Genomic DNA, 27078 nt, shown 5'->3' with positions numbered 1-27078 from the left:
CAAGTAGATTTATTGAAGTAAAAAAAATTAAAAGATACGGAAGATTACAGTTGTTCTCTCGTCAACGGTCGCGGACGTTCTCCCCAAAACGAGATTGTCATCGTCGGTCAAAAGCATCGCTCCTCAAAAACATCACTGACCTCGTTCGATAATATATACATAGTCGGACTAACATAAACCGTCGACTCACCTCTAATACGACTCGAATCGACATACGGCGATGTGCGAAACATAGTTTTTCCACATATAAAATTCAGTTTTTTTTCATAATTAATTATATATATTTACATCTGACCAATTATACCATTTTTTCTCGGGAATTACAAACGTTTCTGCCTGTGTTAGGCCTTCTTCAGTGTCGTTACAAATAAAAATTTTAATAAAACGAAATTACAATAGTTGAAGCGTTTAGTAAACAAATAAGACAAAGTACGCAGAGTATTCTTTGTAATAAATAATTTCCATTATAGAAAGATTGGTAAAATGGCACTGCAACAATATTGCTTGTGTAAAATAACAATTTTGTTTTTTTAATAAAAAAATTATAAACCTGTGATACATACTTGTAATTAAACGCCGGATCTATATGTCCAATAAGAAACATGGAAGAGCCAGAGAATAGTATTGTCCTTCAAAATGCCTTCAAAATTCGTAGTGGAATTGTTTGAAAAAACCGAAATGTCACTAATTGAAACAGAACAAATAGTTATACTAAGTCGGTTGAAATGATAGTGTTCGGAAAAATTATTGCTCAGGCTCGTGTGAGTGCCTGAAGTGGAGAATTCAGGAGGGGATTTTTTGTGATAAGAAAGAGGGGAAGGAAAGAGTAGGAAGGAAAGAAGAAGAATAGGCGGGATGGAGAGGAACATGGCACCATATTGGTGGAAATAAGTTTAAAACCTGTTGTTAAGCTTCTGGTAAAAAATCAGTATCGCTCTGTTTATTTAAGCCTTTTTTCTGTCTTTTTATGAAAATCATCTCTGAAGTGAGTCTTTTCATATAAGAAGGTTCCTCATCTAATATCTGGATGTTATTCCAATCGAATTCATGGGTGGAATCTAATTTGTGATGAGAAATAACAGAGGAAGAGCCATTTTTTTATTAATGTCCGTCCTGTGTTTCTTTATTCTTGTATTTAATTGTCTTTTTGTCTGTCCTACATAGGTAGCCTCACACTCCAAACGTGAAATTTTGTAGACTACATCACAGTGAGACAGAAAGTTTAAATTATCTTTCCCCATTTTAATGAATCTTTTTAAAGTACAGTCAATAGTATTGCATTAACCTTTGACTATGGCTAAACAGGACGCAGAGCTCTACACAACTCTGACGAAAAACACAATTTAACGAGATTAGCAGCGCGATCCGTATTTTATTATTGCATTTCTTATGTATTTTTTATCGTATCTATGTTAGTACAAAATAGTATTTGATAATGCTGTATCAAGAAGAGAAAATTATTTTGTCCAAAAATATTTTATGTTAATGTTTTATGAAGAATTGGTTTCTTAGCTGTAATGTATTGATCACAATCGTGCGTAATATTGCTATCAAACATTCTTTTGAGACAAAAAATAAAAATAAGTGAAAACATTTTTGCTTTGTAAGAAAAAGTTATTCAATGGTTTTTCAATGTGAGGTAAAAAAGATAGTCATTATAATAATATTTTATTCCAAAAAATCGTTTAAAAGGAGATCGAAAAGTTAAAAATCATATTATTGAGTTGCAATTGTATAGAATTCTAACATCAAAAGTTAAGAATATACAATACGGCTGTAAAATTTGTGAAATTCTAATTAATTTTTTATTAATAGTAATATTATTTATAGCAGAAATGATAATTAGTTGCAATTTTTGGCTCAATTTTCTGATTGACGCCTCCTGTCCCCTGCTTGCTGCTCGCATGCTAACAACGAGTCGCCAAACGCGCTAACAACACGCATAACTAAGGTGCGCAATACTCAACTTCAGGAATGTCATATCACAAATGCAACAAGATAATAAATATAGGACAATAGATTTCCACATCACCTAAGAGATACTATTATTGACGCGTTCTTCAACAATAGTATTATACAATTAAAAAACATTTAAGACAAATGCTAATTATATCACTTGCCTATTCTATTAATAATTTTTTATTTCTTTTTTTAATAACATAATCAGATACTAACGCCTGCGAATTGAATTCAATAATTATGCAAGATTTTTTCAATGTCTGCAGCTTTCGAAAATCTGTAAAAACTAAATATTATAACGACATATTTTTTATTAGTTATTAAGTTGAAATTTAATTGTAGAAGTTAAAACGTTTGTACGAATTAGAAATTTATTGTATTTTAAATTTATAATTATTTTTGATTAAAAGTATAAATTGCAGTAATGACACTATATAAAACTAAAACTTGAACACATTCAGAGTATCGTGTAAACAAATGTATAAATAATGTATTAATTCTCTAAAGTATTAGAAGTATCTATGAAATTGCGCCATTTTATTATTTTAATATTACGCTTATGTAAAAATTTTTGGATTACTTACTTATGCTATCAATGCTTGCATGATGTTCAGTTTGCGATACATAATTTTGAATACGGAAATAACACATTTATAGTGTTGCATATAATAATTTAATGTAATTAATAGTATAATTATTAGTATAATTTGCGACGTGAACTAGCCTCGGAATCACGCCAGATCCGAGGGAGCACACCCAATGGAAATCGGTAACCGCGGTACTTCACAATCTTCGGGAGTTAGGTAACTTACGCGGCGTCGGCAGTAAATGCACGACTCGGTAACTCGCGGTATCGGCAATAAATGCTCGAATCGGTAACTCACGGTATCGGAAATAGATGCTTGATTCGGTAACTCGCGGTACTCCACGCTCGTCGGGAGCAAGGTAACTCGCGAAATCGGCAATAACTGCACGATTCGGTAACTCGCGGTACTCCACAAAATTCGGGAGCAAGGTAACTCACGCGATATCGGTAACCGGAAATGGGCGCCAGGTGCGAGTAATCGCACCGCGGTATCGGTAACTTCAACAGTTCTCTAGAATGCTCGGCCACTCCCCGCTCAGTATATGGCAGAGAGGCGCAGTTCTTTTATTTAACGTTAGATATCTGGAGTGAGAGGCGAACAAAAGGACAACTCAATAATTAAAATTTAACAATGATGTATTTCAGTGATTCGGTTACAAGGTTAAAGATGCTTATATAGTTCGGCCGGAGCCGATACGGCGGAAATAGTTTGATACGGTAGTAAGACCATTCGCCCCAATCAATCGGTAACAAGAATAAAGTTCGATAACTACATGAAATCTCGGAAACGCAATCACGATAATTCGCAGCTGATCCGACGATATCCAGCAAAACAAATAACTTATCTTACGACCATCCGACGCGGCCGGTGAAGGCCAAATAAATACTCTTTGAACGACGGTAGCCTAACGGCCAGAAATGAGATGTCGCGGAACGGCTATTTTTCGCGGGCTTTCACGTTTCTCGCCGAGACGCTAACTTTGCGGTAACAGCAATCTCGCGGAGAACGTTCCCGAACCAAAATCCGCCCGCGGACATTCACCCACGGTACTTCCGATACAGTGATAACGCGACCAAACGGTAACCAAACGGTATCGCAAGAAAGACGGTAGTAATCGGTATCTTCAAACAGAAACGGTAACGGAAAGACGGTACGGTAACGAAACGAAACGGTAAACGAAAGAGACTGTCGGCGCTTGATTCACGCAAGGCGGAGAGACTTTTACGCGATATCCGGAGCCGGCTGGACACGCGGTAATTGAGCGTCAATACGCGCTTACGGTATCAAAAATCTTGGTTAGTTGTTTTGAGAGACACTAAATACAAAACAGACTCACGCTACCAGCCATAACCGGACGGAACTCTACGGCTACCCGAGAGGCGGCTTACATCGAGTGGACTTCTTCGGCGTCTTCGGCGTCGTTGGGCTGAGTCCTCATGATCGTCCTCGCGCACTTGCGACACACTGAACAGTAACTCATTCGCGCTCTGCACGTAGGTCCCTCTCATCTCGCGTCGTCTTCCTGCGCATCCTGCCGATTTTCCAAAAAAGGGGGCCCCTGAGAACCGCCCACAGTTCATCCAGAGCGCTCCCCCCCCCCCCCCCCCCCGCTTTCTGTGGTTTCCTCAAATCCTTCGACCGATAATGTGTTGATGAGTCGATGTTCCCGGAAGAGACTGGTTAGGCTGGCCGGGCCATACTCCGGTCTTTCCGGGTGCAGCATTTTCGGAGTCCTCGAAGCCGTCTGCAGCCGGGCGAGGTCCGCTGCTGCGTGTCTCTGCGCTTCTTTGATTTTGTGGCTAAAACCAAAGCGGAGTTAGATAGGGCTTGGATGGCGGAGGCGACGGAATCGCGGTACCTGATCTTTTGCTGTGGGGTCACTAACGCGCGACACCCGTTGATGATCCCCCGGCGTCCGACCTCCATGGCGATGCTGCATCTTCGCCTTGAGGCACAAAACACGCAACGCCGCCCGCACGGAGTCTCGCCTTACAACTTAAAAACGATATTAATGATACAAAATGGGAACGACATAAAAAAAACAACGCGTACAGATTGTTGAGTCTCGCGGGTTGCTCTCTCCACGCGAGGAGCAACACCAGGACTCTTTGCTCCCTCGGCCGGGCTATCGCCCTTGTGACGGCGCTCGAAAAGCGCCACGTCACAAATTGGAGACTGAGTGCGGATGCAAATACATGTGATAATAATTGTTATAAGTAAAATACATATGCATGAAAAAAAGACGCCTTATTTAATTTTTTTATATAAAATTATTTAGTATGCCCCTAGGAAAAAAAAATTATAAATTAAAAAATTGTGGCCGTTATATAAATTTAAACGGCATTAAAATTCTTAAATATATATGAGGATTATTTTTTTATGATGCAATTAAACAAACTGTACGTATCGTGCTTGAGCAAAATAAGTATATTTGAATGAAACTTATAAAATTCTTTTACATACTTGCACGCGGATTTCTTTCTCTATATCCAGCAGCATAACTAGGGAGAAAAACAAAAACGGATCTAGAGTCATAGAAAAATAAAACATAGCAATGGAATGACAATATTTTTAACACCCTCTTTTAATGACATTCTCTAAAATTATTTTTAATTTAAAGTAACATTTCACAAAATAACACATCTTATTAAAAATAGCATTGTTCAACATAAAATAATGATTTCTAATCTACTGATAATGTATAATGCTTCATAATATGCCCTCTCTAACTATCTAAACTTAAACATTTACGATTCTTACAATATAAAATACTTGTTAAGCTTTAAGTTAATATATCTGCTTATAGATCTTTACCGTTAATATACTCCAATTGTATAGTTCCATTTTTAAAGTTCTTATATACAAACTTATATTTCAGATTTATATGTTTAACTCTTCGATTATTTTCCGGATTCTTAACTAATAAGAAGATACATGTTTGATTGTTCTCAAATATTGTAATATTATCAGTCCTTATACTAAAATCTAATAACAACCTCTTAAACTAAAGTCCATCCACAACTGAATTACATAACGCTATTCAGCTTTAGTCGTTGATAATGCAATATAAGTTTGTTGCTTACTGGTACAATATACTACACTACCAAACACTTTAATTAAGTATCCAGGCACTGATTTTCGAGCATGTACATCTCCTCCCTAATCTGCATCTACATAACACACTAGTGGATGTTTCTCTTCTTCTCTAATATAAACTAAACTTAGATTCTTTGTTTCTGTGAGATATCTTAATATTTTTTTGAGATGTTGCTACACGGAATTCGGATATTTATCTTGATATTTACTAAAGCAGTTTATGGCAAAACTTAAATCTGGACGTGAACTTAACATTAAATACATTAAGCAGCCTATTAATTCTTTTACTGGTTTATTTGTAGTTTTATCATTTTCAATTCCAGTTAAATCTAATCTAGATTCAATAGGTGTTACACGCTGTTTGCAGTTTTCAAAATCAAATCTTTTTAAAACTTATAGCAAATATCGTTTTTGGTTAATTTTCAATATACCATTTACTTTATCATACTCTATTTGTAATTCAACAAAATTTTTTTATAAAACTACTTATAAAACATACCATATTCGCGAGTCTTATCCGTTTCGACATAGTCTCCTTTTCTCATTTGTTGATTGTAATTGTTTCGTATAAGATGTGATTGATTATTCCAACCTCGATGACCTCTTTTGTTAGTAGCATTCCCACGGTTCGTACTGCTTTGATTCACACCTCTCCTACCTCTAGTTCCCCGAAATGTATTTTTTTAAGTATTATTATAACTTGGTTGAATTTGGGATGTCTTTTTACAGTATTTCTTAATACGACCACTCTCATCACAAATGTGACATTTTTTTATATTAGATATAAATGCAGTTTTCTTTATTGATTCATTTTGATCTCCATCATTTTCCTTTCTCTTCTCAAACTCTATTCTTAATTTTGCCTGTACATGATTTAAGTCTAACGTCTCGACTGACATGTTCTCAAGGACGGTTACCACTGTCTCATATGATTTTTGTAATGCGAGAAGCATTACCAAAAGTGTACAAATTGCATCCTCTTCTTTTATATCAGCTTCTGACGATTTCAACTGACATAAAACACGGTCGAATTTTAATAAAAAGAATTCTAACTTTTCTCCTTCACTCATTTTCATCGACATTAATTTCCTCCTAAGAAATATTTTTTCGGACAAACTTTTTTTTTCATATACCTCTTGTAAACTTATCCACATATCATATACTGTTTTTTTATCTGTAATAATATCTATTTGCGTATCATCAATACATTGTACAAGTATAGATTTGCATTTATTTTCCTTCTTTTTGGCTTCTTCTTTCTGCTTCGATGTATCATAATTTTCATCACTGTGTTTAACAAGTATCATATCTTATACATTGAATTCTGTCAATATTGTTTTAATTCAAAATTTCCAGGCTTCAAAATTATTACCACTTAATGGATCAATTTTATAACTGTTATTCTTATTTTGGGCCATTTTTAAAAGCGAGCCAAAGGTAATACAAAGGAAAAATATAATCTTGCTTTAAAGCCAATTGTCTCACTTAATTGTTGCAATCCTGGGCCCACCTCTTAAATATATATGAGGATTATTCCATTATGATGCAGTTCAACAAATTGTACGTGTCGTGCTTGAGCAAAATAAATTTATTTGAATCAAACTTATAAAATATTTTTACATACTTGCACGCGGTTTTCTTTCTCTATATCTAACAACATAACTAGGGAGAAAAACAAAAACGGATCCAAAGTCATAGGATTAGTTTATACCGATTGTTTAATACGCGTACCAAGTACTGAATCAGCTTCTTTGATTGGTGTAGATTTTACACTAAACAATTTATATCTATCGGAGAAGCAGATTTAGTATTTTGTACGAGTACTAAACAATCGGTGTAAACTAAGCCATAGAAAATATAAGACGTAGCAATGGAATGACATTATTCTTAACACAATTCATTCTTAAAAATTATAATTAAAAAGAAGCATTCATCTTCCATTTGGGAATTTTATTCACTAGAGAAAATTAGTATTTTGGCTGATTATAAGCCAAATCGGAGGTGATAACTTTTCGGAAGTCCACTCTTAAGTATACAGGGTGTTTCATAATGTCCGTGCCAACGCTCGTGTGCGAATAGAGTGTGGTAAACTGAATAGAAAAGTCCTTTACCGTTTTGCAATTTTCGCAATAGTAATTGAGATATTAATTAAAAGGGACTGACGAATAATCGCGCGTTGCGTGTAGCTGGATCGTGGGCTGTACACTTTAAACGTGACAACAACGAGGATCGCATGGCAACGAAAAATAACACGTAGCGAGAGCAGGAGTGATATGCGTTGTTATTTTTCGTTGCCATGCGATTCTCATTGCTGTCACGCCTAGAGCGTACAGCCTACGATCTAGCCGCGATCAACGCGCGATTATTCGTCAATCCCTTTTAATTAATATCTCACTTACTATTGCGAAAATTGCAAAATGGTAAAGGACCTTTCTATTCAGTTTACCGCACTCTATCCGTACACGAGCGTTGGCACGGACATTATGAAACACCCTGTGTATATATTATGTATTAATGAAAATAAACATTATTTATGTAGCGAAGAAAATATTACTATTTTCTAAGAGGTGCCTCAACACAACCCAGCCTATTTCTTATATAAAACGCTTCTGAACCAGAGCTATCGGCGACTCGGCCGCCAGCGGCCGGGCGGTAGTGGGGGAACAGAAGGCGTCGTCTCGGGAATCGGCCCAAAATGTGCAACTAATTCCGAGTGCTGATTTAGTTTATATTAAATATTTTAATTACATTTAATTTTTATGCGTTTAATCTTTTGAATACAATAAGTGCATATATATTCCGCGAATACAATCGATGTAGCCGACGAACTCATATTAACATTTGGCGAAAACGATCGATGCGGCCGATGAATATATATATATGCAAAATAAAATTTAATAATAAAGTACAGTCAACAGTATTGCATTAACCTTTGGTTAAGGCTTAATAGAACGCAGAGCTACATATATCGTTCTATACAACACTGTCGCGAAACACAATTTAACGAGTTTAGTAGCGCGATCTGTTTCATTATTGCATTTCTTATGTATTTCTTATCGTATCTATGTTAGTACAAAATAGTATTTAATAATGCTGTATCAAAGAGAGAAAATTATTTTGTCCAAAAATATTTTATGTTAATGATTCATCAAGAATTGGTTTCTTAACTGTAGTGCATTCTTTACTATGGTGCGTAATATCGCTATCAAACATTCCTTTGAGACGAAAAATAAAAATAAGTGAAGACATTTTTGCTTTGTAAGAAAAAGTTATTCAATGGTTTTTCAATGTGAGGTAAAAAAGATAGTCATTATAATAATATTTTATTCCAAAAAATCGTTTAAAAGAAGGTCGAAAAGTTAAAAATCATATTATTGAGTTGCAATCGTATTGAATTCTAACATCAAAAGTTAAAAATATACAATACGGCTGTAAAATTTGTGAATTTTTAATTAATTTATTATTAATAGTAATATTATTTATAGCAGAAATGGTAATTAGTTGCAACTTTTGGCTCAATTTTCTGATTGACGCCTCCTGTCCCCTGCTTGCTGCTCGCATGCTAACAACGAGTCGCCAAACGCGCAAACAACACGCATAACTAAGGTGCGCAATACTCAACCTCAGAAATGTCATATCACAAATGCAACAAGATAATAAATATCGGACAATAGATTTCCACATCACCTGAGAGGTGCTATTATTGACGCGTTCTTCAACAATAGTATTATACAATTGAAAAACATTTAAGACAAATGCTAATTATATCATTTGCCTTTTCTATTAATAATTTTTTATTTCTTTTTTTAATAACATAATCGGATACTAACGCCTGCGAATTGAATTCAATAATCATGCAAGATTTCTTCAATGTTTGCAGCTTTCGAAAATCTGTAAAAACTAAATATTATAACGACATATTTTTTATTAGTTATTAAGTTGAAGTATAATTGTAGAAGTTAAAACGTTTGAACGAATTAGAAATTTATTGTATTCTAAATTTATAATTATTTCTGATTACAAGTATAAATGACAGTAATGACACTATATAAAACTAAAACTTGAATACATTTAGAGTATCGTGTAAACAAATGTATGAATAATGTATTAATTCTCTAAAATATTAGAAGTATTTATGAAATTGCGCCATTTTATTATTTTAATATTACGTTTATGTAAAAATTTTTGGATTACTCACTTAATGCTGTCAATGCTTGCATGATGTTCAGTTTGCGATACATAATTTTGAATATGGAAGTAACACATTTATAGTGTTGCACATAATAATTTAATGTAATTAATAGTATAATTGTTAGTATAATTGGAGACAGAGTGCGGCCGCAAATACATGTGATAATAATTGTTATAAGTACTTAAAATACATATGCATGAAAAAAACACGCCTTATTTAATTTTTTTATATATAATTATTTAGTATACTTCTAATAAATAAAAAAAATTTTGCATTGAAAAATTGTGGCCGTTATATAAATTTAAGCGGCACTAAAATTCTTAAATATATATGAGAATTATTTTTTTATGATGCAGTTAAACAAACTGTACGTATCGTGCTTGAGCAAAATAAGTATATTTGAATAAAACTTATAAAATACTTTTACATACTTGCAGGCGGATTTCTTTCTCTATATCTAACAGCATAACTAGGGAGAAAAACAAAAACGGATCTAGAGTCATAAAAAACATAAAACATAGCAATGAAATGACATTATTTTTAATACCCTCTCTTAATGCCATTAAATAAAATCAACTTAAGACTTAAAGTAACATTTCACAAAATAATACAACTTACTTAAAATAGGACTGTTCAACTTAAAATATAGATTTCTAATCTACTGATAATTTATAATGCTGGTGGATAATTTATAATGCTTTATAAATCTGGTCTAGGAGAAAGCCTGGCCCTGGATATTTTTCCTCGAGTATAGTTTGGATCTGTCCGGGAAATCTAGCTTGGACCCATATGTAATGGGGGACGGCGGGCATGGACGGATCCGTTATCTAAAATGTACCCAGGTCCAGGCTTGTTTTCACGGTTTTTTTCTAGAAATTGTATTGAAATTTCGCCTAGGGCCCTTATTTTACTTGGGTTTTCTCCTGGATTGTTCGATATTGTATTTTGCGAATGATGTTCCTATAAACGTTTTTGTAGATTTGGGTAAAAGTGACATTAATCTAGGTCGTAAAATATCCAACAACTCATCTGCTTGATTGTGTGGAATTTGGTTGGTTACAATCCACTGACGTAATTTTTCCATTTCATCAGCCATTTCATCTTCATTATTGTGACCTTTATTGTATTCATCGATTTCTCTTTCTGATTCTAATATATCATCTTCGAGCTCTGAATTCTCGATTTTTTTTCTGGATCTGACATATCATCTTCGAGCTCTAAATTGTTATTTTCCATAAATATTTCCAGGCCATCAGTTTCCTCTTCGTCGCGTACATGATAGACATTCTCATTTACAGCACTATCAGTAGCTTCATTACCGTTAGATCGCGAATACTTGTTTTTTATCAAGTCACTTTCGTCACACGAGTCACTTTCAGTTTCAATGTTCGCTATTTTTGTTTCTAATTTTGTCCTTGCCCGATATTTTCACTTCCTTAACAGTAGACGAGAAGCCGCGAATATGCGATCACACATTTTGTACTTTTCAAACCGCTTTTTTTTTTATTTTGAACCGTAACTCTTTAATATGCTCTAAGGTATTACTATTTTGAGCCGTAAAATATTTAACAAACGTTAACACAACCTGAAAGTTCAGAATAAAAATACTGGTTTTTCCCTGATTGGACCGGCCAGATCCAGGAAAAAATACAGATAGATATTTTTTAACCAAAACCTAAGAAAAATCGTGGAGAATTTATAGCGAAAAACCAGGACCCGTCTGGATTTTCCAAGCTAATATTTCCCATGCAGGGTCCGTATATATTCAGAGAAAATCGAGAAAAATTTTTATTTGGGTAACTATTCAAACTTAAACATTTGCGATTCTTACAAAATAAAACACTTGTTAAGTAGGGCGTCTTGTTTAAAAAGCCGAAAAATGCAACATTTTTAGGGATTTTTTTTTCAGCTAAAATAAAAGTTATTAGTTCAAAACTTTGTGGTTTTTTAATTGCAGTATTAAATATAAAAAATAATTTTTTTAAGAAAAAATATTAATATTTTTATTAAAAGATAAGGCCGTGTTTCTGGTACTTCGCCGCCTACTGTGTTCAAGATAGCGGCCATTCTTTTTATCTGAAACCAAAAATGAAAATTTTTTCATCAATTTTATGTAATTACTTTCTGGGTAAACTAAAAAAAAATTTTTTAAATGCGAAAAATGGAAAATTTATACGACTTTGAAAAAAAATGCATTTTTCCCAAAAAAAATTCTGAATTTATTGCAAGAAAATTAGTGTAATTTAACTTTTTACAAAATTATTTCACCCAGAAAGTAATTATATAAAATTAATAAAAAAATTTTCATTTCTAGTTTCAGATAAAAGAAATGGCCGCTATCTTGTACACAAGATAAGCGGCAAGGTACCAGGAACACGGCCTTATTTTTAAATAAAAATATTATTATTTTTTCCTAAAAAAATTATTTTTTATATTTAATACTGTAAATAGAATAACCACATAATTTTGAACTGGTAACTTTTATTTCAGCTGAAAAAAAAATCTCTAAGAAATCCTGCATTCTTCGGCTTCTCAAACGAGCGCCTCCTTAAAGCTTTAAGTTAATATATCTGCTTGTTGATCTTTACCATTAATATATTCCTATTGTATAGCTCTATGTTTAAAGTTCTTACAAACAAACTTTTATTCAGATCTATATGTTTAACTCTTCGATTATTTTCCGGATTCTTAACTAAGAAGATACATGATTGATTGTCCTCAAATATTGTAGATTATAAGAATGTATATATTTATTTTAGTAAAATATATTGGGTACAATTGATAAAGCCAGTCATTTGCTTGCTCACATAGAACTCGCAAGACTATTCGCTCGCACAACTCTTAACTATTATTTTTGTACGCACAACTCTTAACGCTTTACTCTTAACTCTTTCTCGTTACTTTTCTCGTTGGCGACGATCATCAAACTAAACTTTCTGAGCTCGTGGTATCCCGAATTTATAGGGTTACACCGACGACACTGAACTACACACACTACGCTACATGTTTTTATAAACAATCAAAGTTGCTTAGGAAGGGTTCCTCAAAAGTGCCGCTTTCAAAAGACGCCGAATAATCTAAAAGGCCGCTATCTCTACTGCGCGATACCGCTGCGTCTTTTGCACGATGCCGTTACCTTTTCGATATGCCGCCGATTTTCTCTGTCGGACGTCATTTCTCTCTTTTCTTAATTTTTTTCTCTTTTTCTCTCTCGCTCTCACATCTCACTTATACACATACATTTCATACTCTCATTTACTCACACTCTCATTTATGCACATACATCGGTCTATTTTCTTATCCTACAATATTGTAATATTATCAGTCTTTATACTAAAATCTAACAACCTTTTAAACTAAAGTCCATCCACAACTGAATTACACAACGCTATAAGTTTAGCTTCAGTCATTGATAATGCCATACAATTTTGTTTCTTAGTGGTCCAAGAAACTATACTACCAAACACTTTAATTAAGTATCCAGGCACTGATTTTCGAGCATGTACACGTACCGGCACGTATGGTGTCCCTCGCCGGCAACGGTATACGTGTGTGAAACAATCGTAAGCGTCACGCCCATTCACACAAATGCGTATTTGACGTGTCGTTTGAAGCGAGGAGCACAGCGAGCAGCAAGGGGAATAGTAGTGGGGGATATTTTCATCTTGCATCCTTAGCGCAAATCACCTCTCTCAAGCTAGCAGGACCAAATCAGCAAAATCAAATCCGACCTATCGGAATTTTTAGTACCCATTTTGTACTATTTTGTACCACAAAAAGTAATTTTGTACCTCATGCCATTACAAAAAAAATCGTGGCGCTGCTAACTTGATATCAAGCTAGCAGGACCCAAAAAAAAAAAAAAAAAAAAAAATAATAAAATTAAAAAATATAACATATTCTTTTAGTGCAGAATTTGTACTAATTTGTATCATTCAAAAAATATCAAAATATTTCCATTAACCCCTTAAAACAACCCTCATTTCGTTTAACCTACAAAATAGTCCATTTCACTTTCAATTTCTTAGGAATTTAATTAGCGAAATTAAACTAAATTTGTCCCATTATTTACTACCCATTATGTATTACTTTGCACCACCGGAAATAATTTTGCACCCCTCGTTATTTAAAGAAAATTGTGGTCTTGCTAACTCGACATCAAATCAACAGAATAAAAATCTTTCAAAAACCAAAAATAAAAAGAGATTCTATTAGTATTTAATCTGTACCAATTTGTACCACCCCAGAAAACATTAAAATATTTTTATCAACCCCTTAAAACAACCCCTATTTTGTCTAATCTAAAAAATAAGTCTTGTTTCCTAATTTTTTCAAAATTTTATTCCTTTCCAAGCTTTTGAAAATTTTATTAGATGAATGGAATTAAATTTATTACATTATTAATTATTTCTCATACTACTTTGTACTATTAAATACTATTTCGTACTACTAAAAATAATTTTGTAACTTGTGATTTAAAAAAACCTTTATTAAATATGTTTTATAATACAAATTATAAAAGAATAATTATATCTTAAAATAGTGTAAAACTTTTAATTCGAAACGCTGTAAATTAATAAAGCTGGTGTCACGGAAGATTTTTCTTTAACATTTCTTTCTTTTTGTTCTAGATCGTTATATTCGATCCATGTCTGTCCTACTCTTAAACACATAGCTGTATAGTGCCCGATTGTTCGTATACCTCTTGTTCTAATGGGTTTTTTGTATACAACAACGCCAAGTAATTTATATTTTACTCCATTTAATGGATTTTGGAACAATTTATGAATATCGTTCAATTTAATATGGAAGTCCATATTTGTTGATGAGAAGATGTCGAAAATGACAATATCTCCTGAAAAATAAATATCGGTTTAATAATAAAGGTCAGTACTTTTATAAAAAATGTGTGGAAAAAGCTTTAAGTATAAAAACGCAAATGTGTCGGAGCACAAAAATATTTTATTATGAAGAAAGAAAAAAACAAAATAAAGAAAATATTTAACCAAATTTTGAATTTCTTTCAGTCTAGCAGTACTACAAGTGACGCAATATTTTCCGTTCCAACATGTGCGTTTTGTTTCTTATAATCTTTCTTTTACTAATATTTTTTTAAAACAATGTACTACTTTATGTTTAATAATTCAAATCTTGCCTGTTTTAGATAGCGTTGTCGTTTCAACACCGGGACAATTTTTTGAGCAACAAGGATGTTCACCTTTTACGTAAATGCTCTCTTTTATTATTTCATCGAAATTATTATTAATTGATGTTTCCGCAATTTTTAATTGATCTATTTGAATTATAGATAATTTCTCTCTTATATCGTGGCAAGCAACCAGAATTGCAACGTGATGTCTCTTCAAAACTTGGAACTGGATTGAACAGGATACCTGCTAGATAGCCTACATTTGTATAACAATCTACATATTTGCAATCACCAACATCAGAAACCGGGAATATTTCTAAAAGTATTTGCGCGCGCAATTTATATGAAAAGAGAGTAATTCCATTATTTATAGAATTAATAATTAATTTAAAGAATGAATTTGATTCTGCTATTTTGTTCATATATGTTAGCATGTTTTCAAAATCATGTCCTGCAGCAAATAATATTTGAAATATACTATCAAATGCGCAAGTATTAGTGATAGTATAGTTATCATCATTTATACTTAAAGATTTTAGACATAAATTGTTACCGGTTTTTAAAATAGGTATCTTTACTGCTTTTTTACACGTCAAAGAATCTATTAATTTGTGTTTATTTTTACCTAAATACAATGCATTACTTTTACATGATTTTGTTGTTTCTAAATTTCGCCAATTCTCCACTTCACGACTTGCCAAAATATCTTTTATATTTTCAACATTTTTGCACGTCATGCATATACGACGTTGACCGTGACCTTCTTCGTCGTCATTAAATGATACAGAACATTGAGGCAATGCATGAACATATTTTTCACATAAACAACAAATATGTGCACCTGTTGGCTGATCATTATCTTGGCATGCAGGACATGAAATATCTTTATCTAATAAATTATTATTAATTGTAGGCTCTTTTATAGACGTGTTAGTTAATGATACATGAAATTCATCATGTGCGTTTACAGGAGGATTCTTGTCACATGTATCAACTACTTTCATAATACCATGCAAATAATTAACATGCTTTTGAATAAAAGCATCAATACGCAAAAGTGGACAATTTTTTAACAGTAAAGATTTTATTTTATTAAATTCACTTTCCACAGATGCACTAGACGCAGGTGTGCGACCATAACCAAATTTATCAGTGTAAATATTCGTCCAAAGGGGTAATAATCTAATATTAATCATAAGACGATCAACTAATTGTGGAAAATAAAATGGATTTATTCTATTACCTTCGTCCGAAGTAAGTGACGATCTAACATTCTTTAAAATTTGCTTACCCCATACAGACCATAAGTTTTCAAATGGATTGCTCAAGCTACCTACTTCAGTCGAATTTTCTATTTCGAATAGAGTATTATTATTGTTAGTTTCACTATTATTGTCAGTTTCAAAATGTTCTATTTGTAATTGTGGCGGCTCACCGCCACACCGCTGCACTGACGCGGTATAATACACCGCGGCGCCGCTACGCGCCGCAGGCCTTCTACCAGTTACAAGCTTGCGGACCCACCGCCAGGTTGCGCAGGCGGTGAAGAGCCTTCTCGCGATCAAGCTTCGATCGACGAGATATAAAAGAGCTGCTCCGCAGATCTTTTCTCACTCGCTTCAAGGCGAGCTCTCACTAAGGGCCCTTGAACGGAGTCACAGCTCTGCTTCGAAGAGCGCAACCAGCAAGTCTTCTCGACTTTTCACAGTGCCTGGGAAGGCACGGAAGCGAAAGACTCAGTCTCAGCTCTGACCGCACACCTCACGTAGGATGTACAGCTACGGTCAGCTGACGCACCAGCATCGCCGTCGCCACCACAGACTCTACAGCGGAAAATAATTCCCTTAGAGTTCTGTGCCCGGTTGACTCCGCCCCCACGTGACACTCACGTTCCGGGGACGTCGAGAAGACTTGCTGGTTGCGCTCTTCGAAGCAGAGCTGTGACTCCGTTCAAGGGCCCTTAGTGAGAGCTCGCCTTGAAGCGAGTGAGAAAAGATCTGCGGAGCAGCTCTTTTATATCTCGTCGATCGAAGCTTGATCGCGAGAAGGCTCTTCACCGCCTGCGCAACCTGGCGGTGGGTCCGCAAGCTTGTAACTGGTAGAAGGCCTGCGGCGCGTAGCGGCGCCGCGGTGTATTATACCGCGTCAGTGCAGCGGTGTGGCGGTGAGCCGCCACAATTACAAATAGAACATTTTGAAACTGACAATAATAGTGAAACTAACAATAATAGTACTCTATTCGAAATAGAAAATTCGACTGAAGTAGGTAGCTTGAGCAATCCATTTGAAAACTTATGGTCTGTATGGGGTAAGCAAATTTTAAAGAATGTTAGATCGTCACTTACTTCGGACGAAGGTAATAGAATAAATCCATTTTATTTTCCACAATTAGTTGATCGTCTTATGATTAATATTAGATTATTACCCCTTTGGACAAATATTTACACTGATAAATTTGGTTATGGTCGCACACCTGCGTCTAGTGCATCTGTGGAAAGTGAATTTAATAAAATAAAATCTTTACTGTTAAAAAATTGTCCACTTTTGCGTATTGATGCTTTTATTCAAAAGCATGTTAATTATTTGCATGGTATTATGAAAGTAGTTGATACATGTGACAAGAATCCTCCTGTAAACGCACATGATGAATTTCATGTATCATTAACTAACACGTCTATAAAAGAGCCTACAATTAATAATAATTTATTAGATAAAGATATTTCATGTCCTGCATGCCAAGATAATGATCAGCCAACAGGTGCACATATTTGTTGTTTATGTGAAAAATATGTTCATGCATTGCCTCAATGTTCTGTATCATTTAATGACGACGAAGAAGGTCACGGTCAACGTCGTATATGCATGACGTGCAAAAATGTTGAAAATATAAAAGATATTTTGGCAAGTCGTGAAGTGGAGAATTGGCGAAATTTAGAAACAACAAAATCATGTAAAAGTAATGCATTGTATTTAGGTAAAAATAAACACAAATTAATAGATTCTTTGACGTGTAAAAAAGCAGTAAAGATACCTATTTTAAAAAACGGTAACAATTTATGTCTAAAATCTTTAAGTATAAATGATGATAACTATACTATCACTAATACTTGCGCATTTGATAGTATATTTCAAATATTACTTGCTGCAGGACATGATTTTGAAAACATGCTAACATATATGAACAAAATAGCAGAATCAAATTCATTCTTTAAATTAATTATTAATTCTATAAATAATGGAATTACTCTCTCTTCATATAAATTGCGCGCGCAAATACTTTTAGAAATATTCCCGGTTTCTGATGTTGGTGATTGCAAATATGTAGATTGTTATACAAATGTAGGCTATCTAGCAGGTATCCTGTTCAATCCAGTTCCAAGTTTTGAAGAGACATCACGTTGCAATTCTGGTTGCTTGCCACGATATAAGAGAGAAATTATCTATAATTCAAATAGATCAATTAAAAATTGCGGAAACATCAATTAATAATAATTTCGATGAAATAATAAAAGAGAGCATTTACGTAAAAGGTGAACATCCTTGTTGCTCAAAAAATTGTCCCGGTGTTGAAACGACAACGCTATCTAAAACAGGCAAGATTTGAATTATTAAACATAAAGTAGTACATTGTTTTAAAAAAATATTAGTAAAAGAAAGATTATAAGAAACAAAACGCACATGTTGGAACGGAAAATATTGCGTCACTTGTAGTACTGCTAGACTGAAAGAAATTCAAAATTTGGTTAAATATTTTCTTTATTTTGTTTTTTTCTTTCTTCATAATAAAATATTTTTGTGCTCCGACACATTTGCGTTTTTATACTTAAAGCTTTTTCCACACATTTTTTATAAAAGTACTGACCTTTATTATTAAACCGATATTTATTTTTCAGGAGATATTGTCATTTTCGACATCTTCTCATCAACAAATATGGACTTCCATATTAAATTGAACGATATTCATAAATTGTTCCAAAATCCATTAAATGGAGTAAAATATAAATTACTTGGCGTTGTTGTATACAAAAACCCCATTAGAACAAGAGGTATACGAACAATCGGGCACTATACAGCTATGTGTTTAAGAGTAGGACAGACATGGATCGAATATAACGATCTAGAACAAAAAGAAAGAAATGTTAAAGAAAAATCTTCCGTGACACCAGCTTTATTAATTTACAGCGTTTCGAATTAAAAGTTTTACACTATTTTAAGATATAATTATTCTTTTATAATTTGTATTATAAAACATATTTAATAAAGGTTTTTTTAAATCACAAGTTACAAAATTATTTTTAGTAGTACGAAATAGTATTTAATAGTACAAAGTAGTATGAGAAATAATTAATAATGTAATAAATTTAATTCCATTCATCTAATAAAATTTTCAAAAGCTTGGAAAGGAATAAAATTTTGAAAAAATTAGGAAACAAGACTTATTTTTTAGATTAGACAAAATAGGGGTTGTTTTAAGGGGTTGATAAAAATATTTTAATGTTTTCTGGGGTGGTACAAATTGGTACAGATTAAATACTAATAGAATCTCTTTTTATTTTTGGTTTTTGAAAGATTTTTATTCTGTTGATTTGATGTCGAGTTAGCAAGACCACAATTTTCTTTAAATAACGAGGGGTGCAAAATTATTTCCGGTGGTGCAAAGTAATACATAATGGGTAGTAAATAATGGGACAAATTTAGTTTAATTTCGCTAATTAAATTCCTAAGAAATTGAAAGTGAAATGGACTATTAATATTTGATATTTTTTGAATGGTACAAATTAGTACAAATTCTGCACTAAAAGAATATGTTATATTTTTTAATTTTATTATTATTATTTTTTTTTTTTGGGTCCTGCTAGCTTGATATCAAGTTAGCAGCACCACGATTTTTTTTGTAATGGCATGAGGTACAAAATTATTTTTTGTGGTACAAATAGTACAAAATGGGTACTAAAAATTCCGATAGGTCGGATTTGATTTTGTTGATTTGGTCCTGCTAGCTTGAGAGAGGTGCGCAAATCGGACGATCGAGAGAAAAAGCATTACAAGACGTGATGTCAAGTTAGTGGTGTCCCTATAGCTGTCTCCTTCATGCGACCGTTTAATAAAGAAAATGCGAGCGAGACAGTTAGAGCAGTTCGGTGTTCCTATCGATGTCTCGTTCGCTCTAACACCTATGTGTCGTGCTTTTCTTTCTTTCCGTTAAAAAACGTAACTGAGCCGCGTGCACCGACCGCCGGCAATCATTCTATTAATTATTATATCATATAAAGAGGTTTAATTTAATGAAGAATAGAAATTTGTATTGAAATGTTTAATTGTACGAATATAAGAATTGTTTGCTTCCGTAACAAAAATACACGCTCGTCCTGATTAATTATTGGTTCATTTATGATTGTGTAATTAATAACTTCTTTATTATAAGCAAAATTAGTAATAATGGAACAGGATAAGTCGCTAGAACAAACTGTCTCCAATAAATGTTTAAATATAAGATTTATTCGAAAATATGTATATCATAGAAAAATTGCTTGGTTGCGCGGGAGATATTCTAGACATCCAATCAGCACAGTTTGTTTCAAGTGGAGGTCTCTTTCCGAGATATGATTACTTCTACTTTTTGGAAGTCAAACCATGGCTTTTTTTAAGTTAATTCCTTTCATTGTTCTGCGTAGAAAAATAATTAAGTTAGAAATGAATTCTTTACGAGGTATTTTGCATCTTACCCTAATATTTTTAGCCTTAAATACGAAATATCTGGTAGTCATTTCTCGATGATTTTATTTTTATGCTTTTATATGTAGTATAATGAATAGAATACGCTGATGATAATAATTTTCAGATACATCAACTGTTCAGATATATCAACTGGCGTGCTAATTTTGCGAATATAGCATGACCTTTTTTTATTCAAAACTACATTAATTAGCTGAAAATTACGACTTTTTGCAATACATCCCGATTGTTTTACGCGAGCACTTCATTCTGAAAGTCATTTTTGTGCAGAGTTTCGCAAATTAATTATTTCTAACATTGTAAACAATTTTTAATATCGGCCGCCAATGAAGTAGTACGCACGCACGCACGCACGCACATACATAAATACATACATACATACATATATATATATAAAATACATAGAAACACATGTAGACATCTCACTCGTCCAAATGCGTAAGTAACACGTGAGTAGACACGTATTCGGCGAGTGAGACGCCTATAGGCGCTTCTATTCGCGGTGTGAAAGTTTTATTGGCTCTAAAAAGGGCCGATCGTATGACTAGCGCGGAAGCTTCTTAGTAGTCCGTCCAATATCCGGACCGGTCAATAACTTGATTGATTCGACGGGGTATCGAATCAATTAAGTTAGCGAGAAAATCTGGTCGAAACCGAAGTTCTTCCCAGATTTCTCTTGCATGATTAACTAGCGCTGCTGCCGTTTTTTCCTTTCTTGGCTCCCATCGTCGAACCATTTGTGCCCAAACATTTTCGATCAAATTTAGATCTAGTGAACGAGCAGGCCAGTTAACCAATTGGATCTCCGGATGATTCCGAAACCATGTTTGTGTTTCATGCGATGTATGGACTGCGGAATTATCCTGCATTAATCGGATTACTGGCATGTTTTCTGCGGAGTAGATTGCGCGTACTGATGGAAGAAGAACATCTTCCAGTATGCGAATATACTCCACAGAGATCATACGTGTGGAAATTTCCACCAGCTCACCAATTTTAGTGCCTGAAATCCAGCCCCACATTGCGCATGAAATCCTTCCACTTCTGTGGATAGACACAACATGGTTTGGATTCAACCGTTCACCTCTTGGTCGCCATACATGAAATTGGCGGTCGGCATGCGATACAAAAACCTTTTTATCGATCCAGATCGTGGCCTCCCACTCTTCACGGCTCGTTACCAGGTTTTTCAAAGAAAACGCGATACGCTGTTCTCGATGAACGGGAGTCAGCGGAATTTTGCGGGCTGGACGGCAGCAATGATACCCAGTTTCGTTGAAACGTCGCCGGGCAGTCCTCTCGGATATGTGGACGTTCGCCGCGTTGATAGTCTGCTGGACGGTACCGAAGGAGTTATCAGAAACTGCGGCAACGATAGCTTTGTCTTCTTGTGCACTGGTCTTACGAGGACCACAATTATTTCGACGAGAATCATGCAAAACATGATCACCATCTTCAATAAACCGTTGGATCTATCGTCGGACAGTTTTTACAGAACAAAAAATAGCAGCAGCAATTTCTGCCACTGCTCTTCTCACCTGCCACTGTCCGACAATACGACCTCGTATCTGAGGACACAAGTTCTGAGGCATCGTTATATTTATCGCGATTCACGTCCGCTTGATGCTATAACACAACGATAATTAATTGAATAACAAAAAAAATCAGAAGTGCGGTCTCTTAGTAATAAATCAGTAAGAAAAAAGAAAAAAGAAAGTGACACACAGGCAAACAAAAGTGCGATATTCTACAACTATTTCATTGGCGGCTGATATTAAAAATTGTTTACGATATTAGAAATAGTTAATTTGCGAAACTCTGCACAAAAATGACTTTCAGAATGAAGCGCTCGCGTAAAACAATCGAAACATATTGCAAAAAGTTGTAATTTTTAGCTAATTAAAGTAGTTTAGAATGAAAAAAGATCATGCTATATTCGCAAAATTAGCACGCCAGTTGATATATCTGAACAGTTGATGTATCTGAAAACTATTATCATCAGCGTATTCTATTCTTTATACCACGTATAAAAGCATAAAAATAAAATCATCGAGAAATGACTACCAAATATTTCGTATTTAAGGCTAAAAAAATTTGAGTAAGATGCAAAATACCTTGTAAAGAATTCATTTCTAACTTAATTATTTTTCTACACAGAACGATGAAAGGAATTAACTTAAAAAAAGCCATGGTTTGGCTTTCAAAAAGTAGAAGTAATCATATCTCGGAAAGAGACCTCTACTTGAAACAAACTGTGCTGATTGGATGTCTAGAATATCTCTCGCGCAACCAAGCAATTTTTCTATGATATACATATTTTCGAATAAATCTTATATTTAAACATTTATTGGAGACAGTATGTTCTAGCGCCTTATCCTGATCCATTATTACTAATTTTGCTTACAATAAAAAAGTTATTAATTACGCAATCATAAATAAACCAATAATTTATCAGGACAAGCGTGTATTTTTTTACGGAAGCAAACAATTCTTATATTCGTATAATTAAACATTTCAATACAAATTTTTATTCTTCATTAAATTAAACCTCTTTATATGATATAATAATTAATAGAATGAATGCCGGCGATCAGTGCACGCGGCTCAGCTACGTTTTTTAAAGGAAAGAAAGAAAAGCACGACACATAGGTTTTAGAGCGAACGAGACATCGATAAAGACACCGAGCTGCTCTAATTGTCTCGCTCGCATTTCCTTCATTAGACGGTCGCATGAGGAAGACAGCTATAGGGACACCACTAACTTGACATCACGTCTTGTAATGCTTTCTCTCTCGATCGTCCGATTTGTGCTAAGGATGCAAGATGAAAATATCCGCTACTACTATTCCCCTTGCTGCTCGCTGTGCTCTTCGCTTCAAACGACACGTCAAATACGCGTTTGTGTGAATGCGTGTGACGCCTTCGGTTGTTTCACACACGTATACCGTTGCCGGCAAGGGACACCATACGTGCCGGTACGTGTACATCTCCTCCCAAACCTGCATCTCCATAACACACTAGTGGATGCTTCTCTTCTTCTCTAATATAAACTAAACTTAGATTCTTTGTCCCTGTGAGATATCTTAATATTCTTTTGAGATGTTGCTACACGGCATTCGGATATTTATCTTGATATCTACTAAAGTAGTTTATGGCAAAACTTAAGTCTGGACGTGAACTTAACATTGAATACATTAAGTAGCCTATTAATTCGTTCACTTGTTTATCTGTAGTTTTATCACTTTCAATTCAAGTTAAATCTGATTTAGATTCATTAGGTGTTACACACTGTTTGCAGTTTTCAAAATTAAATGTTCTTAATATTCCTAGCAAATATCGTTTTTGGTTAATTTAATTTGGTTAATATACCCTTTACTTTATTATATTCTATTTCTAATCCAAGAAAATTTTTTAAATTTTCTTTATTTTTTATATTAAACTCTTGAATTAATTTGTCTTTATAGTAATTTATACAACTTAAATTTGGATTTGCTAGTATTATATCATCAACATATAGCAATAAGTAAACAGTTTTTTTTATATTTCTTAAAATATAAGCAGTAATCATTGTTTGATCTTTCAAAATTCAGACTTAATAAAAAATCATTAAATCTATTGTTCCAACATTGGACGATTGTTTTAGCCCGTAGAGCGATTTGTTTAACTTGAACACATGGCCAATTTTATATTTAACACCTTCAGACGGATAAATATAAATATCTTTCTTTAAATTTTTATGGAAAAATGCAGTTTTAACATCTAGTTGTATAAAATGATATTGAAATTGATTTCCTATAGCTAATAAATTTCTTATAGTGAACATCTTTGCAACGGGTGAATATAATTCATCATAATTAAATGTTTTTTTTTTGCGCAAAATCTCTTACAACTAATCTTGCCATATTGATTTAACTTATCTTTTTCAAGTGGTTTGTAACTATATACCCATGTTGTTCGCTATTCGACTCGGTCCCGACGGTTTCTGGGACTTGGAGTGCCTTCGCGATAGTTAGAACAGTTTGCCGCTACTGTCTCTCGGCCGTACAGAAAACGGATAAAAAATAACTCTCGTATGGTCGTTAACACAGTTTTATTGATTCGGGCGTTGTGTTATAAATACAAGCCTTATAATTCGTACTCGTTAGACCGCAATAATAGTTAATTTAGGTGACTAACTACACGCGGGATAGGTCCCGTGTAACGTCCGTACCGCGCGTGCTAAACGGGTTAACGTTCGCGAATGGTCTGTGTGCTCTCTTCTCGCCTCTCGCGAACAGGAGGTCTCCCTCCCGGCCCCGACCCTCGTCGCCTAGCTCCTCAATCCGCCAGAGCGCGAGTGTCGGTCCGGAAAAAGACGTCTCTCAAGCGCCTCGCGCAGATTCCGCAAAGCACTGGAAGGCCCACGGAAAGTTCCGGAAGCCCGGTGACGCGCAATGCAGGCGCGAAGTGCAAACACATGTTGTATCCAATATTTCTACATCTTTAGGTTCAACAACTGACTTCCATGTATTCGCTTTAATTATAGATTCTATTTTTCTACTCATTGCGTTCTCTCACAGGTTCTTATTTATTCTATTTCTTAAATCATCATAATAATTCGGAACATTTTCTACAAAAGTCATAGCATCAAAAGCCATATACATTTCGAAATCATTAAATTTTTCTGTATGTTTTATATTTTTTTTACTTTTAATCTTTACATTTTCATCTCTCTGTGGTTCTAATTCTTCAGTTTCTAAAATTGCATCATTATCATCATCTACGTCACTATTCATATCTACATCTTTGATCCTGACAATGTTACTTTTCTCATTTTGTTTATAATAAAAAATATCTTTATTTAATACTACATTTCTAGAAGTTTGAATTTTTTCTTCTTTGACATTCCATAATCTGTAATCATTATTTGCGTACCCCATCATTATACACTTTTCAGATTTCTCATCAAATTTACTTCTAAATTGACCCGGCACATGTGATACGCCATTGTACCAAAAACTCTCCAGTTTCTAACATCTGGTTTTCTATCATACCATAGTTGAGCAGGAGTAATTGATTTGCGCTTGGACTACGATTTAGGATATACGCCGCTGTTCTTATCGCTTTATTCCAAAAATGTTGTGGTATCTTTGAATTATTTATCATTGATCTTGCTTTTTCCATTAGACTGCGATTATAACGTTCAGGCTTTACCATTCTGCTGGGGAGTATATTGTATAATTTAACAACAGTGTCGTTTTCTTTACAATAATATATCCTTTCATTTGAAACGTACTCTTTGCCATTATCGCAAAATGACTATTCGTTTATTAAATTTAGTTTGTACCATTTGTATATATTCTCTAAAACAACTAAATACTTTATTTTTGGCTTTAATCATATAAACACAAATAAAATTCGAAAAATCATTCATAAATGTAAAGAAATATTTATAACCATCATGTGAAACTGGATTAATCGGACCACAAACATCTGAATGTACTATTTGTAGAATACGTTTATTTTTCTTTCTCGTTTGAAATTGTAGCTTTCTCATTCTTCCATATACGCATGATTCACAAAATTCTACTTTCCTTAACTTTCATTTTTTAATACCATCAACCATATCATTATTTATTAACTTCTTTAAATATGAATAACCTAAATGTCCATATCTCTTGTGCCATAGCTTAAGATTTCATCTTCTTTGTCAATATTTAAACATTCACTTTTCAGTACTTTAAAACATATTTCATACAAATTATTTCTGAGACCCAAACCAATTAATCTATTTCCATCCCATAACTTTACCTTTTTTAAACACTACTTTTATATTGAACATTTCTAACTTTTTAACAGACATTAGTTTTTTGTTAGATTTAAAACATAAAAACATTCTTGATTGTGCATTTAACTCTTAGTCCCGACGGTTCTTTTCGGCACCTTTAATCCCGACTCATGGGTCGTTTGCGTCTTTGCGTTATTTGGATCAGTAAAAACGCTTTAAAAAATCTGAAAAAATTCATGGAGCTTCTTTCAACCTTCAACTTGAAGTCCCAATCATAATATTTCGATAAAAATTATTTTTTTATATAGTTTGTTATTAAGAAATGGAGGTACCTACAGCACTTTGAAATTTCGCTTGGATCGAAAACGACCCATGAGTCGGGACTAAGAGTTAATTTTGTTGCCATTTACAAAACTATAAACATTAATATTTCCAATACCTACCGCTTCTAGATAATTTTTATTCTTAGCAACTGCTATTCTTATTTTCTTTAATATATAATTATAAACTTTATATAATATAATTATAAAGTTACTAAAATATTTCTTATCATTTACCAAATGATCAGTACATCCCGAATCAACAAAAGCAG

General features: G+C 33.8%; 2 long non-coding RNA genes across 2 annotated transcripts; one reads left to right on the top strand and one right to left on the bottom strand.

Annotated features, from left to right (window-relative positions):
• Positions 1 to 13185: 13185 nt before the first annotated feature.
• Positions 13186 to 16103, top strand: LOC136999704 (uncharacterized). Its single transcript, XR_010890023.1, has 2 exons — positions 13186 to 15059; positions 15143 to 16103. It is a non-coding gene; the product is annotated as an uncharacterized lncRNA (long non-coding RNA).
• Positions 16104 to 17462: 1359 nt separating this feature from the next.
• Positions 17463 to 25254, bottom strand: LOC136999701 (uncharacterized). The gene is made up of 2 exons (XR_010890020.1): positions 18507 to 25254; positions 17463 to 18423 (listed from the first exon to the last, which is right to left on the bottom strand). It is a non-coding gene; the product is annotated as an uncharacterized lncRNA (long non-coding RNA).
• Positions 25255 to 27078: the final 1824 nt, after the last annotated feature.

This window comes from Linepithema humile, chromosome 1 (genome assembly GCF_040581485.1).
Source record: "Linepithema humile isolate Giens D197 chromosome 1, Lhum_UNIL_v1.0, whole genome shotgun sequence".
Taxonomy (NCBI): domain Eukaryota; kingdom Metazoa; phylum Arthropoda; class Insecta; order Hymenoptera; family Formicidae; genus Linepithema; species Linepithema humile.
Note: the sequence above shows the minus strand (reverse complement) of the source record. Positions and strands in the feature narration are given on the sequence as shown.